Source organism: Sorex fumeus, unplaced genomic scaffold (assembly GCF_029834395.1).
Source record: "Sorex fumeus unplaced genomic scaffold, SorFum_2.1 ptg000006l, whole genome shotgun sequence".
NCBI classification, from domain to species: Eukaryota; Metazoa; Chordata; class Mammalia; order Eulipotyphla; family Soricidae; genus Sorex; species Sorex fumeus.
The window spans coordinates 13,561,579-13,577,929 of NW_026606063.1; the positions used below are offsets into that span (position 1 = coordinate 13,561,579).

The following is a 16,351-nucleotide window of genomic DNA, read 5'->3' on the forward strand; positions in this document are numbered from 1 at the left end:
GGACGTGGGGATACAGAGGAAGGCAGCTGCTGACACCGTGAGGTGGACACATAATGATCTGCGGACTGTGTGGCCTCACCCAGCAATCACACCTCGGACAAAGGTGTCAACTATTGTCATGTGGCCCAGAGCCTGGCAGCACATGGCCAGTGTGCTCCACGGGGATTACAGATGCCTGGCTTGTCCCCCTGAGCAAACCCATGACCACCCTTTGTAGGAGAAACTGGTCTGGAGGTTGTCTGAATGTCTACTGCTTCCATTGTGGTAGAATACGCGGGACCAAAGCTACCTTGCCGCCGGCTAAGCATGCGGTCCATGAAGTGTGTTCACCGCCCTTGTTGGAACTGGGGTTCCCTAAAGGAGTAAGACCCAGGGCCTCCCCCGGCCTCCCAGGAAGCTCAGGGCATGGCCAGTCCACGATGCTGTAGCCAGGACTCGTGCTCTTGGGGAGCCTCCCAGGCGGGCAGGCGCTCAGCATCTGCCCTTTCACGACTGGCTTGTTTTAGCATCGCATCTCCAAGGAGCGTCCCTAGAGCAAGCGTGTGTCAGAATTTCCTTCCTGGTGAGGGCTGGATCACGTGCTCCTCCAGCACTGTCACGCGCCACTCAGCACCGGGAATGCCTCCTGAGAAAGGCCTGGGTGGGTGAGTCCGGGCATCCATGTCTTGCCTCGGGGGGCCAGGGGTGGTCGTCTTCTGCAGACTCAGACTGGGGACAGGTGGAGTCTGCTGGGACCAGCATCGTACATGAGGATGGAAGAGTTGCTAGGCAGTGCTCCGTGACATGGATGCTTCCCCTGATGGACACTTGGGTCACCGACACTTGGCAGCTGCTGATTGGTGTGCGGGAATCTCCATGAGCCCTTGCTCTCAGGTTTCTGGTGACAGCCCCTGTTGGAGTGGTGCAATCGTGTGAGAAGGGGCTGTGCCGGGTTTGGGAGGAACCACCCTACCAGATTCCACAGTGGTGGTGCAGCACTGGAGTATTGCTCCAGCTCCGTGTCGCCACCAGCTCTTGCTGCCTTCTGAGCAACAACCCTCTCTTCTTCCTACTGGGCACGAAGCGGTGCCTCCTCCTGTTCTCATTTGTGTTTTCCTAATGATGAGCAGCATTCTGCATCTTCCCAGGGTCTTACTGTCTGCGAGTCCATTTTCTTTGGAGAATCATCAATGTGAGGAGTCCACTACTCTTTCATTTGAAGGGACAGGTAGTACTCACTGGTATACATCACTCCTGGCTCTGCGCTCAGGCATTCCTCCTGATGGGGGCTTGAGGGGGGGGGGCACAGATGGTGCCAGGAGTTGAACCCAAGTCAGCTGTGCACCAGGCAAGCACCTTACCTGTTGAGCTTTCTCTCTGGCCCACTGCATGGTTTTTAAAGAGTTAAGGGGTCTGGGGAGACAGTATAGAGAGTGGGGAGCTTGCTTTGCATGCTCCAAGTCTGGTCCAAGTTTGATTCCCAACACCACATAGTGCTTAGTCCACTAAGCACTGCCAGGAGAGATCCCTGAGCACAGAGCCATGAGTGAGCCCTGAACACCACCAGGAGTATCCTACACTTCCCCACTCTCCCCCACCCCCGCCTCCCCCACAAAAAATAAACCTAAGTTGTTTGTGGTTGAGATCAAAGTAAATTCTAGCTTTAATTCTGCTCAGGCTAGAGAGCCAATCACCCTTCCCTCTGGGACAAGCTGAGTCGTCAGATGAAACCTCACACCCCCTATCCCCAAATCCTACCCCCAAACTGCACCAAGCACAGGAACACAGGGTCAGATAGGTAATGGCCTCCTTCCCTAGGACTCAGGTGTCTATCCCTGGTCCAGGTGTCGATTCCAAGGATCAAATCAACCTTTAAGGAGACCTGACAACCTGGAAGGCCATCCTGGAGGAAGTGGCAGTGATAGCTCTTGACTAGTGGCTGTCTGTCTCCCAAGATTTCTAGGAGAATCTTGGGAAGTATGGCATGGGGTGCAGGTAAGAGCCAGCAGGGTGGGCTGTGGCCCCTGCCCTCACCCAGACCCTCCTACTTGCAAGGCTGTGCTACCATGACCAGACCCACATGCTTTTATACCAGCAGGACAGTCACCAAAGTGCTTCCCTAAAGTTTGTCCATGATACCAGCCCTCACCTTTCAGGTGACACAAGAGTGCCCCAAACCTTAACTCTGGCAGACTTCTCTCCCAGGTGGTACAGATCTCATCAGAACCTAGGACCAGGGAGGAAGTATCACCACGGGGCACATTTAAAAAGTGCCTTCTGAAGAGATAAAGTGACTCCTCTATACAGAGTTTTTGTGGAAGTGATTTTTCTCCTCTGGGTGGTGCGAGTGGTGGGTGGGTAGGTGGTTGGGAGGGAGGAGGAAATTTTAAACTTCCATGCCAGATGAGCGTGGAAAAAAACAGTTGGCCCTCGTGGCATCGACAGTCGTAGTGCTCCTGAAATAGTCCCCCTGGCCACAGATCTGGAAATGGGACACTTCAGGCTCTTGTTTAGCTCATGTCAGCTTCAGGGGAGGGGTAAAAAAGTGTCTCTTCTACAGTCTGAATACAATCAAGTTCGGGTGTTTGAAGCTGGCTGGAACAGTGCGAACTGAATTGAAGGCAGCACCCCACTTCCAGCAGGCTCTGTGCTTGATACAACCCAGCCTGGCTGCCCGCAGCACCACCTGCAGCGGTGGTGGGTGACCGTCTGGCTTTGGAGAAAGCCAGGAAGGAAGAGCCTGTCCTCTCACATCCTCCATCGCCACCAAAGGAAACAAGCTCCATCAAAGGCACACCAGCCTCCCCTCAGAAAAGCCAATTCGACGACAAACTCCTGAAGAGATCAAAACAGTGCAGGATTCCAGGGAATGCCCATGGGTGAGTGTGGGCAGGAGGCACTGACCTGAGGTCCAGACCCTTCTCTCTCTGCCACGATTCCCCAGGGCAACCATGCATGCCCGGGGTGGGGGTGGCCCCCGAGCTCTGCAGTGCAGAAGTGGGCTGAACTGGTCCACGTGCAGGACGCCCCCATGGTGGCCCAACTGCCCTCACACATGCAAGATTCTCCACGGGGGATGTCTGAAAAACCAACACCTGTGCTTTGGCCAGCCAGTCACCTCTCTTCATCCTGTTCTCTCCCCCGGGCTGTGGTGAAAATTTAGGTCATTTTCTCTTTTTTTTTCGGTGTGTGTGGGGGGGGAAGGGGAGAATGTATTGTTTATTTAAAATCTTCAATCCATAAAGAACCAAAATGTGGTGCTAGTGTGCATGGGGAGACCATCACTTACCCACAACCTGTTCTCGGAACCTTCCAGGGGGTGAGTGAGAACCTTCCAGTTGAGGGGAGTTCTGGTCAGGTCTACACAGTGACCAATGAGAGGGGCCCAGGCATCATGCTTAGGACTGTCAGGGCAAAGTGAAATGCAACCAAAATTCCTAAATACTCTTACTTATAATGTATATCATCCCCACCCCCCAAAAAAGCGCGTGCACACACACACACCAAACCCCAACCCTGACTGGTCATATTTTATGGCCTGTTGCCAGTGTAAGGACCATGGCTGGTGAAGCATCACTTTCTGCTCCTGACCCCTGGCTTGGAGTGTCTGATCAATCCAACCATGGTCGGTCAACAGAATCAAGACCAAGACCCCTCGGCTGTGGCGGCATTGAATGTGCCACAGAGGCCAGGCCTGCCCCCTCAGAATCTCCCAGGAGATCCCTGGACTGGATTTTCCTCCATCTGCCCTTCACACGTTTCTGGAGAGCCACAGGGCTTCCTCGGAAGCCTGGGAACTCTCCTGGCGGGCCCTCGTGTCAGAGAACTGGAACAGTAAGTACCCAACACACGCCAGCTCCTGGCCTGCAAGGAGACCATGATTCCCAAGATAAATCCAGAAATAACCTTTAGTCCACATGACTTGGAGCAGGCAGAATCCTGAGCACCTATACACTTAGTCAAGCCGTGCTCCGCCTGGCACAGTTCAAGCCCTCTGTAAACAAAACCTCATTTCTCCCTCCAATAGTCCATTAAAAGCCAGGGTCCCCCCAGGGAGCCTGCTGAGCACAAAGCAAATCGGTCAGCAAGATGACCCAGAATCAAACTTCGGTTCTGTTTATGAGAGATGACAGTCTGGTTTGGGATGAAGGTACTAGATGCTGTACTAGTGGGTCTCTGATGTCTTAGATTTATTTCACAGTGTAAAAAAAAAATAAAATTCTTTGTCCCTCCACTTTTGCTGTCAACTGTGGTCAGCATCGGTGAGCGCAGCGGTAAACATGTGACTAACCTGTCCCTTTAAGAAGCCCCTTATCTCCCACAGCGCAGGGGGGGCCGTTGGTTCGTTCCTTCTCCAGAGGAAGCTGTCTGGAGGCTTCTGCATCCCTTTCCACCTCTGACCCTGGATGAACCCTCTGGTTTCTCTGGAAATCATCTGCAAAACTGGAATCACGCCCCCCAGTCACCTTCGAGGTGGTGCCCATGGAGGGAGGGATGTGCTTTCTCCTCAATGCCTGCCCAGGAGACATTTGCCGAGACTCTACAGCTCCAGGAATGTTTATCCTTATGGCTTAGTTTCTGGGACACTACATTCCACGGCAGTTTGGATTTGAAAGCAAGTAACTTGAGGCTGAAAGGTGAAGAGGAAAGGGGGAAGAGAAAGGGATGGCATTCCTGTCTGGTTAGAACATTCCCTGCCACTTGTCAGTGCTGCAGAATTTGGGGGTCGGTGTTACAGTACGGTGGGGCAGGGCTTTTGTCTTGCATGTGGCGGACCATGGTTCACTACCCAGCACCCTCTATGATTCCCCCATCCCGCCAGGAGTGATTCCTGAGCACTCTAGAGCCAGGAGTAAGCACTGAGCACTGGATGTAGCCCCCAAACCAAAATCGAGCAAATAAACAATAAAAACAAAGAATGCTGCTAAATAGCTAAAAGGAAAGTCAGATGACTCTAGAACTCTCTCTAACCTGGCCTCAGGCTTTCCTCTGCTTTCGCTTTTGCTTTTGCTTTTCACCAGATCTGGAGTCCTCTCGCCTGCTCCTCCCAATGGGTGCCCAACCCCCACTCCTCACAAGCTGTGGGGATGCCTTAGGAAAAGGCAGCCTCAGGCCTTGGTGTGAACCCTAGGCAGAAAAAAGCCAGTGGGAAGAGGGGAGGGGGCAGGAGCTGGACAAGGAAGCACATGCCCACTGGGGATCAGTCATCGGCCACTCTCTGCAGTGTGTCCATGTGCCATCCATGGCCATTAAGTTCCAGGTCTGATCACTGGACATCAAACTAGGACCCCCCACTTCCCCTGCAAAGGTCACTCCTAGGCTGGAGAAGGTTTGGAGGAGGAAAAGAGGGAGGAAACTCTGGGTCAGCCCCCCCACCATCCCCTTGCCAGATACATCTAAAGACTAAAAATAGAATGAATTGGGAAACAGTGTCACTCCTGTTCAGAGCACCCTTATGATTTCCAGGTATCTCGCTTATCTTAAGAACAATACTCTTCTGAAGTCCCACCCATAAAAGGTCTGAAGGGGCAACCCCTCGTGAGTCAGCAAGATACAAAGGACCAGGAGTCCGATGCTCAGAGTGTCTGGCTGATTTGAGCCTTCGCTGGAAGGAAGATGCTCCTGAAAATTATTAGTCTTCGGAGTCCCAAGTCATCAAGCCCAGAAGATTCCATTTAGATTAGTTAGAATTCATCAACAAGCATCTGCAACAGATAGAAGCCCAAATATAGCATCAAAATAACATATGATGAAGAGCTATCCATAGATAACGCTGTGGTCACTGCACAGAAAAACAAACAAAAAAATCCTCTACAGCAGACTTTGACATCTATTACCTGACACCATCTCTGGACCTGAATTTATGACAGCGAACGTGCTGATTAATATTAAAAAGCTGTGTGCCCAGCACTGAGCTAGTTAGTGTGTTGGGGCTTCAACAATGCAAAAACTCCGACTGGTTGCAATGGTCCTGGATGTGGCCGGAAGCTTTTGCATGTGGTTTCCACTCTTCCATGTGCTATTTATTTATTACACGGGCTCAATGTGAAACAGATGTCATTCAAGCATCTTAAAATTTCTCTCATTAGCTTTCCAGGAACCAGAATAAATGAAACAGGTGGGCAGATCCAAAAGTAGATGAATGTTGGTCAAACCTGGTTGATATTCTTAGTTAAGCTCTGATTCCCTCTAATAGAATGATTTTATTCAAAATGCTAATTAGCACAGGCAATGCAGGATCTGGCACAGAAGGTATATATGCACTGAGACCCAGTCAGGCATCAGACAGAGAGGCTGACACCCCTCTCTTCCCCGCCCCAAGCACGATATGATGACAAGACAGGTTGGTAGCCACATGGTTCAAACCCCCAAGTACACCTTGCCTCAAGGTATATCCAGAGACCAGCTGATTACCTTTCTGAACTTCACCTTTACTTGCAAAGTGAGGATGATCCGTATCTCACAGCATTGCTATGAGGGTTAGACCTAATCGATTGGAAATCCAAAAGCATAGCAGGCAACAGTAACTGGAAGCTGTTATTATTATGTTATTGGGGCTTGATGCAGTTTGGTGATTAATAGGGAGATTAGCCGACCTCTAAAATCCACATCAACTCTCAATTACGATACCAAAAATGGAATTAAAAAGTTCAAATAGCAAAAACCCACTCAAGCATATTTTTAACTAATTGTAACTGCGTTGCAAATCTCTTCTGCTTTCTTCCAAATAAACAGTGGTCTGGAGACTCCCAGGACACCAAGCTATATCTGCAGGGAGACCCCTGTGACTCCCCAGCCCTCTGCTTTCCCCATCATCACCCTCTCCCCCCACCAGCTCTCCTTCCTCCGACTCAGGACTGGGTACCACCATATGGTTCTGCCCAGGGTTTATCTTGGCTGCACCGATTCCCAACGTTTTCATACAAGAAAAGGCTTCCTGAGATGAAGGCTCTGCACACAGGTCAACGCTTAGCCGGATCCAGAGATGACTCCTCTGACACTGTCCCACCTTGCAGCAGTAACTCAGGCAAGGACCTCGTGCAGAGCCTGAGATCAGAGAAACTATCTGTACAGCAAAGGAAGAATACAGGTCAGCCACGTCGACTGCAACCTTAATTTTGTTTTTTAATTTTCCAGTTGTTGCGAGGGCTGTTCCAGGGAGTGGATGAGGGGGCAACCAGGACCACTTCTGGCAGTGTTGGGGGTAGGAGGGGGAGATGGACCCTAGGGCCTTGCACATGCACCACTTAAGTCACATCCTCGCCTGTCCACTGCATTCTCTACTTGGGAACATGCTGTGGACAGAGCTTTCACTCAGACACACAAGCTCCATGCAATGCTCCCAGTGTCGAAAGGGAGCAGCGTATGACTTCTCTCTCCTGCGCCTGAGAAACAGAAGCAGAGCCTTGAAGAGAGCTGGCACATTCAAGCTCACGGACGTGTGATAGGGAACTCTGCTTAGTCCAATGGCGAGAAACAGAAAGCACCATAGTGGGGGGTTGAAGCGGGAAGGGACAGTTGCTATTTAATGGGGTGAGTGTTACAATTGTGCATGATGAAAAAGCTCTGGAAATCCACTGCACAGCAATGAACGTTAACTTAAAATGGCAAGCTTTGTTATGTGGTATTTATACTACAACTTTAAAAATATACGACTGTGGATGCATATGTATTGGTATATATATGCATATAAATATATATATATATATATGCGTATCTTCTGTTTTGTTCTTTTGGCCCATACCTGGCAGTGCTCAGGGGCTACCCCCAGCTCGGTGCTCAGGGAACCGTGTGGTCCCAGCCATGGAACTTGGGCTTCCTGCATTCAAAGCCTGAGCCCCAGTAGATTGGGCTATCTCTCCCATATACATCTTCTCCAAAGCCTCAGTGGTTTTTAAAATTTTAAAACTCTATAAAATAATGATTTAAAAAAAAAGTGATGGCCCTGGTGTCCGTGGCAGCTGTTCAACGTTTGTTTGTGCTCTTGGCTCAGCACTGGACCCCCCCATTGTGTTGGTTCTTTGCACCTCCTGCTCTGCCCTCTGCATCAATCTGCTGCCGTGGCCCAGAGTCCACGGTCTGTGTGGGTTTCACTGCGGTGCCCTCTCTCCTGGCAACCGAGAGCCAGTCCCGCCCCATTTGCACCCAAGAGATGCCCATGGCCCAAGACAACATGGAGCTCACCCCCCCACAGAACTGGCTTGCTGCTTCCAGGGATCAGTCTGCTTGTCCCGACTTGCAGGAGAAACATCCGTGTTTTCTGGGGATTTCCCTGAAGAACAAATGGACACAAGTTCCAAGGTAGGACTCTGGGAAATGAGCATGTCAGGGCAGAAAGAAGCAAGCCCATCTGCTTTCGGAACAGTTTCTGATGCCAACATCTTTGAGCCACGGGACAAGGCAACTGAATCCTGACAAACTCTCCTTTCTTAACCATAATAATCAAGACTATTCCCACGGCATCATTTACTTTCAATAAAAGCAATTTCCAGAGATCAAGTCACCCAGTTACTATGGCATCTTAGAGACCCCCCTCCCGAATTTCCTCAAGAATAACAAATGACCATCTTTTGCACAAACATCAGATATTCTTCCAGTTTCCAAACCTTTGGATCTAGATATTATCTATCTGTCTGCAAAGATTTATTATTCTCTAATTGTCTTTACCACTTTAGTTTATCCTCACTCATACCAAATGACTGAGTTTCTTAGTTTCATTCCTCCTCAACCCCAAGTTGGCACTTGGCTGACCAATGATAGAATCACAGGGTTGGTTATAATCCCGTTTCACCATCCAACTTTGAATTTAAGCATTTCAATTACTTTCTTTGATCCTAATAAGTCAGTGGTGTGCTAAGGCTTGCCTTGACATCACCTTGGTATTTCTGAAATATACAGGGTGTGATTAGCATGGGGCTGCAACATTAGAAAGCAAAGTTGAAGGTGAATGAGCAAAACCATTATTCACATGTTAGCAAAATTGCCTTTTCAGCTAACTTAAGATGTTCCTAAGGATAGTATAGGGTGTGACTAAATAGACATTTTATTCAGAAATTCCTTTGATGCTTCTGAATCTTCTGTCTTTGTCTATTATTGGGGGGAAAAAAAGATCCTAGAAGGTCAGGCCTGTTCTAACAGAAAAAGTCTCAAAGTATGTTTCAGCCAGAGAGAGCTGAAGACATAAGAATCCTTGAACCAGGGGTTGGAGTGATCGTGAAGCGGGTATTTGCAATTTGCCTTGCATGCAGCTGACCTGGGTCCGATACCCAGTACCTCATATGGTCCCGAGTCCCACCAGAAACAATCTCTGATTGCAGAGCCAGGAGTAAGCCCCAAGTACCACTGAATGTAGCCCCCACCCTCCAAGCCCCAAAGAAACAAAAAAAATTCTTGGTCCATAATAGGCTGGGGGTAAAATGGAATGAAGGGAAGGAGAGTGGAAGGAAAGCAAATAAAGAAAGGAGAACGAAAGGAGGAAGGAAGGAAGGAAGGAAGGAAGGAAGGAAGGAAGGAAAGAAGGAAGGAAGGAAGATCTTTTAGTTAACACTGCTGGACTGAACTGGAGTCTCCGGGCCATAAAGCCAGACAGTTTTACTGTAAGCCTGCTGAAAGAAAGAGAGAAAAAACATGCACACACATATCAGATGAGATGCTAAAAACCTACATTAACATCAGTGTGTTATTTGAGTCTATTAAAAAAAATTAACCCATTCATACGTGGGTGTAACCAACAATAGTATATCTCCAGGAATTAGTACAGGAAAATCGGGAAATGTTTTAATTTGGGAATGATTTCCCAGCCAAATCAATTGATAAATGAAAGGAGAAAAAAAGATGTTACAATTGAAGCTGATGCCAAAGATTTATAAGGTTGACTAAGTAAACAAAAATGGAATGGATCACCATGGAAATGCATGAATATTGAAATAGGCAAGATCTGAATAGACTAATGATATGCCTCACTTAGACTGACAGGTGTTGATAACAACTGTGACACTCAATCCACACCAACATCCACACTTCTTACATGTTTATTCCTAGAAAACAGGGTGCTGAATATGAAGGTTCCTGTAGTAATAGCTTATAATCAAAATATATTTCCTAATCTTAAAGGGATAGAAACCAGTTCTCATCTGCCTAAAAAGCAACACAAAGGTTTTATCCATTTGCTTTCTGGATGTGAGAAGTGCAGCTATCAGAATTCATGCTCTTGGGCCATCCTAGTCTTTGTTGCAATAAACCTCTCACAGAACTGAATTCTGAGTTTTGCTTCTCTCCCAGTCCAAAGCCTTGAAGTATGACCATCGCTCATTAGAAACACAATTAAAAAAGACAAACACTAGATTTTCCCCCCTCCATTACATACGGATGAAAACCAATAACCCTTAATCTATTTGTTACCATGGCTACCATAGAATATTTTATTTCGGTAAAACTCTAGGTATTTCGTTTGAATTGTTCCTTGCAAATCAAAGTTGGAGACTTTAAAAAAAAATTGCATTAACTAAGCCAGAAATGTAGACACCGAGTAGCAGAAAATGCTTTTCTTTAATCATGGACAAATATGGTTTATAAGATGCGTGTGTAGAGAAGTTATTAAATTTGGTTAAAAGCCATCAACCCATAAACCAATTCAAACGTCGTTAAATTCATATAGAGTTTAAGGGCACATATGCTAGTGATTCCCTGATTGATGGGAGGAGAAATCAAATACACTCACATCAACATATACAGGGGGAGGAGATGATAGTGATGGCGGGCACACGGCTCTATACCTGGAGAAACATCTAGAATTCATGGCGACTCAAACCCACACCCAGTGACCAGGCTTTCCAGGATCACCTGTGCCTCAATGGACCACGGTGCTACCAAGGACCAGGCTCTAATGGGCGGTTGACAAAACTATTCATCACCCTACCCCCTCCCACCCGCCAAAAAAAAAAAGAGTCGAAAAGTTACCTCTACACAAACCCAGATGTGATTTTTTTTCTTAGGCATCAGAAATGAGGAGGGTTCATTAAATCTGCCTGCCTTCCTCCTCAAGGGAAATAATAATTCTCGGCCTGGGGCAGTCAGCGGTAAGACCAAGGAGCAAGGGCAGGAACTCAGCAGTGACTAGAAAGATGACTTGAAAGGGGCTGAAATGGGGGTGAATGCAGATTTCACAGGCAGAACTGCAGCTGCAAGAGGCATCCGAATTCCTGAATTCCACCAGCCTTGCTGTTGGCGAGGGGCTGCAGCTTGCAGCCCCCGAAGCCTTGAGGTCCCTGAGCTGACTGAGTGCAAGTTTCTTCCGAGGCAGCAGCAGCAGCAGCTGTAGTAGCAGCAGCAGAAGCAGCAGCAGCAGCAGCAGAAGCAGCAGCAGCAGCAGCAGCAGTAGCTCAGCTCAGGCGTAGTGCACGGTCCCTGCAGCGCCGAGGTCTCGCTAATGCTACATAAATACCTGCGTCCCCGCGTCGCCCCGGGCGCGCCGCGGCGCCAGCACCCGAGGGAGGGCGGAGAGCGTTCGCCGGGCGGCAGGGACGTCAGGGGCGGCCGCTCCTCGCCCGTCAGCATCCCCGAGGGACTCGGGTGGAGGACCCGCTAACTGACCGCATCGGCCGTTCGCTCGGAAAGCGTCGTCGCGCGGGGCTTCTCCGCACACGGACCCCGGCATCCGAGACTCGCGCTCCGGGTGGCCCCAGCCCTTGTGCTCCGAGACCCGTGGCTGCGGGCAGGCAGCGCGTCCCCGCCTTCCCCAGCCGCCGCAGCCCCCCATCATCCTGCCCGAAGCCGCCTCGCAGCGACCCTGCTCAAGCACACCCTGGTCCCCTTGTCCGCGCGGGGGGGGGGGGGCGGGAAGAGAAAGAGGGGGAGCTTGGAGCGGCCCCGAGCGTGCAACAGAATCTGGACGCTCCAGGCTCTCCAGGCCACGGCGTTTCGGACGTGAGCCCTGGGCCGCCGCGCCCCCCGCGGTACACTCCCACCTTCCACCGCTGCCGGTCCGTACTATCCCACACATAAACAAGCCCTCCCCAAGCCGGCACCTCCACGTCCTCCTCGCCCCTTCGCCATCCCCGTGAGCTCCCCTTTCCGCGCGCCACCCCTCACCCCGGCAAGATCGCATCCCTACGACGTGCAAAGAACACGGGGGGCAGTGCGGGGCGGGGGGGGGGGTGAGGAAGGGTCACCACAAGGTCTGTGCGGGGTTCCTTCCTGACGGTCTGCAAGCTCTTGCACCTCCAAAGTTACTTGGGCTCGAGTAAAGAGACCTAGTCCCCACACGCGGGGGTCTGAGATCGCAAGGGGGAGAGCCCCCCGCCTGGGTTCTTGCTACACCGCGAGCGGACGTCCCCGGATCGCAGGGTCCAGCCCTTCGAAGCCCCTCGCGCTGGGTCCCCTCGCGCTGGGTCCCCCTCCTCCTCCCCCGTCCCCCCCTCCCCAGCCCAGTCCGGGCCCTGGGCCGCTCAGGAGAGGTGGCCTGGGCAGGGACCGCGCGCTGCGGGGCCCAGCACAGGGGGCTGCCCCGGCCGGAGCCGCTCTCGCTTCCAGCACCCGCCAACCACAGCGACACTGGCTCCGGGCACCCCCCTCGCCCCCCAGTGCATCCACACCCGGAGGCAGGAAGTTTTTTTCCCCCCGTTTTTTGCCCCCTCGCCTGGAGCAGCGCAGGCGCAAGGGGCTGTAGCAGCCTTGCGAGTCCAGACGCCGGAGGCTCCTGCCGCCGTCACCGCCGCGGGAGCCCAGCCCAGCGTGCCGGGTTCTCGGGCCCCGCTCCCCGGCCCGGCCCGGCCCCGAGCCGCCGCCAGCACCCCGGGACCCCGGCGCCGCAGCCTGGGCGCCCCGAGCCCGGCTTCTTACCTCCGGCCGTGCCGCTCCGGCTCCGGCCCGACGCGCGGGAAGCCGGGGGTCGCGGGTGGGCGCAGGGGGACTGATGGAGAGGGGACGGCGCCGGCGGGGAGCGGTGGCTGGGGCCGCGCGGGTCCTGGCCGGGAGAAACGGCTCCAGGTCCACCTCCTCTCGCGGCTGCCCTCCGCCCGGTCCGCTTCTCCCTTCTCCTCCTCCTCCTCCTCGTCCTCCTCCTCCGCCTCCTCTTCCTCCTCCTCTTCCTCCTCTTCCTCCGCCGCCGCCGCCGCCGCTTCCCGGCAGCCCGGGGAGGATGCCCGCGCGAGGGAAGCGGGTCCGGGTGCCTGTCAGCCTGCGCGGCGGCGAGCGGCGGTGCACGGCGCGGCTCTCACCGAGGCGGCGGCGGCGGCGGCGGCTCCGGCAGCATCGCCCCCGCCCTCTCCCCGCAGCCGCGGCGGCCGCGGGGCTGGGGCCGGCTCCGGGCTCGCGGCTCGGGGCTCGGGCTCCGGGGCGGGGGCTGCGCTCTGCGCTCAGGCGCGGCGGGCGGGCGCGGCGCGGCCGGGGGCGCGGCGGGCTCGGCGGCGGCGGGGACGGCGGCGGCGGCGCGGGGGCTGGCGCGGCCGCGGCGCGGGGACCATGCTCCCTTCTGGCTCGCTCCGCTCCGGGGACCGTCTGCTTTAGCTGCGAGGGAGGCGGGCTCGGGCGCGCGGCCAGGCCGGGCGGAGCCAATCACGGGCGCCCGAGTGGGCGGGGGGCGGAGGGTGCGGGAGGCGGGGCGCCCCGGGCCCGGCACCCGGCGCAGCTCCCCGGGGCCCCGCGGGCTCCCCGGCCGCCGCGCGCGCGCGGGCCCGGGGCCGAGTGCCCGCGGCCGCGTCGGGGCCGCCCCCTCCCCCAAAGCCGGCGTCCGCCGCCGGCCCCCGGCCCGTCCTCTCCACCCCCCCACCCACGGCCGCGCGCGGCTCCCCGCGTTCGGCGGCCGCGATCGCCCGGCCGAGGCCCCGCGCGTGGCCCCCGCAGCTCGCTCGGCCCCCGGGGCCCCCGCCGGCACGGGCTCGGGGGGTGCGCGGACCCCGGCCGGCGCCCCGCGTCTGCGCTCCACACCTGAGGAAACTGGCGGAAAAGTTTGAGCGCAGAGTCCAATCGCCTTGCAGCTGCCGCCCTCCCGGCGACACTCCAGCCACCGCGAGGGGCGGGGATGGTGCAAATCCCCGGGGACCGCGGCCAACCCTGCGGCTCCCGGGCGCGCGCCAGGCGGGCAGTGCCGACCCTCCGCCGCGCGGCGCGGCGCGGCGCTCCGGCAGGACCCCCGAGCCTCGGCGCACCCCCTCCTTGGCAGGCCCTGCTCGGGCCACACCGGCGCTCTTGTCTACACTGAGCCCCATTCTCCTTGCTTCACGTCTACACCGACTTCCTTAGCGCCCCCCACCACCACCGCACCGTCTACACCTGCGGTCTACACAGATGGGCAGGCCCTGACCACAGGCCTTGGCGGCCCTCCAGGAGGGGCCAGACACTTCATTTCAGCACCCTCCTCCCCCACCCAGTCCCGGTAAAGCTCCAGATCTGGTTTTTATTCCCGACCTCCCCCTCCTCCCCTACCCGCACCCCACATCTGGTTTTGAATTTCAGGGCAAGTATCCGGTCCCCCACCCCCTCCTTCCCTCCCCAGCCTGAGAGCCTTGGGGCTTCAAATCCCCCTCCTCACTCCACCCCCGCTCGGTCCCCCCATCCATCTCTCCGCCTCCACCCCCTCCCCTCAGCTCCCACCCCACCGCTTTCCCGGTCCCCGCCAGGAGGCCCCAGGCCAGGCGTGCTGGAACCCGGGAGGTAGGTAAGGGGGGGAGCTGCGCGCGGGCACCGTCAGCCCCGCCCCGGCTGCCCGGGCTGGCGGCTCAGTTGGTAAATCCTTTCCCGAGCTCAGCCCTCCCGGCACGGAGGCATCCAGGCCCGCGCTCGGCCCCGTAGTAAACTCCAAGTAGGGATTGTGTCTTCTTTAATATCTTGTTGGAAGATCTCTGGTACAGTGTGGCGGATGATAAATAATAAATAATAATAATCTAGCCAGGGGAGCAGGAGGCCTGTCAAGGAAAGGGATGGAGGGCGGCGGGAAATGGCCAGGAGGTGGGAGAGGGGCAGCGTTTCCTGAGAAGGGAAGACAAAAAAAAAACTGGGCAAGTTCGGCGCCTGAGGTCTTTCCCCCACCCCCACCAAAACGGTGGACTTGGGGTAAGGAGGAAGACCCAGCCAGGAAAAGTGGGGTGTCTCCAATGGGAGGGGTCAGGGTGCCTTGAAAGGAAAGCCGGGTGGGGGAGGGCCTCCTGCTCCCCCACGTCTAGGGGAGGGTAGATGTGTTTGGCATGCTGAGTTCTTCGGATGATGTCCCAGCCGGTGGCTGCAGGGCAATGAAGACAGGAAAGTGGGGAAGGGGTGACTTGGGGTTTCTGAGGATGCACCTCCTGCTTCTGAGGGAGCCCAGGAGCAGAAAAAAAGACCCAGAGTGAGTGGCTGTTTATGCCTGTGGTAGGGAGCAACTGAAATGAGGGGACTGCGGTCTGCATCTGTGATTTACAGGCCTGGGTCTGGAGCAGCAGAGGGCGGCACCCCCCTCCCCTCCCATCGCTGGACCACTGGGAGCTGGGAGGAGCCCCTGACAAGCCTAATACAAGTCAAGAAGCCTCCCCCCCCCCCCCCCCCCGCCCCCTGTTCTGCTTTGTCCCCAGGTGCTGATGGCAGGATTCTTCCTGGGTTGGCCTCAGACCCCAGGGGCAGCCCCCAGCACCATTGCCTTTAGCCTGGGTGCAGCTACAACTGGCCGACTGCTTGGTCTGAGGGGTGCCAGTTTGTCAGGGGCAGGAGTAAAAATACATGAGTCAGAATCACAGTGAGCCAGTCTACCCGCTGCACACCCCTCCTTCCTGCTTCCCCAGAGCCTGAATGCAAACAAGGATTTCCTGGATCTAAAGCCAAGAGCTTCCTTCTGCAGCGGAACCCCACCCAGCGAGGAGCTGTTGGATTTGGACGAGGCCGCCAGGGGGTCTGCTCTGGCTAGACATGACCGCTCCCTTTCCTCTGGACCCGTGCAGCTCATGGCATCTTCCCCATCATCCAGCACCCCCCAGACAGAGGGAGGCAATCTAGAAGCTGGCTGTGGTGTGCTGTGGAAGGGAATCTTCTCTCCTGCCTCGTGATCCATGGGACATGCCCTGGGGTTGGCCTGCTTCTCTCTGGGTGGTACCTGGGTTCATTGGTCTAGTGTTGAACCTGGGAATTCCCTTGGTCCTGGCCAGACATTTCTCCATGAGGGCTGGGATCGGGACCAGCTCTGTGGTGTGTGTCCCTCAAGCCAGCCCTCCGTGTCCTGATTACCGCCCCAACCCCCCAATGGGACTGAGCCCGGGACTCCTGTGTGCATGCATGGTCCAGACAAATGGGTTGTGAAGGTGTACACTTGCCTTGCAAAGGGACGTCCATTTGAATGTTCTAGAACCTTTTTTTCTTGGCATGTGCAATAAGGCAAAGACTAGAGGTGCTAGAAAGGCTACAATTG

At 54.8% G+C, this 16,351-nt stretch overlaps 1 protein-coding gene across 1 annotated transcript in view; it reads right to left on the reverse strand.

The window, feature by feature from the left end:
* The window catches only part of KLHL29 (kelch like family member 29), a 257,496-nt gene extending 244,196 nt beyond the window's left edge, over positions 1 to 13,300 (reverse strand). The window contains exon 1 of the mRNA XM_056123615.1: positions 12,820 to 13,300. The gene's annotated coding sequence lies outside the window, so the exon portion shown is untranslated. The remainder of the gene's footprint in view (positions 1 to 12,819) is intronic.
* Between the last annotated feature and the right edge of the window lie 3,051 nt (positions 13,301 to 16,351).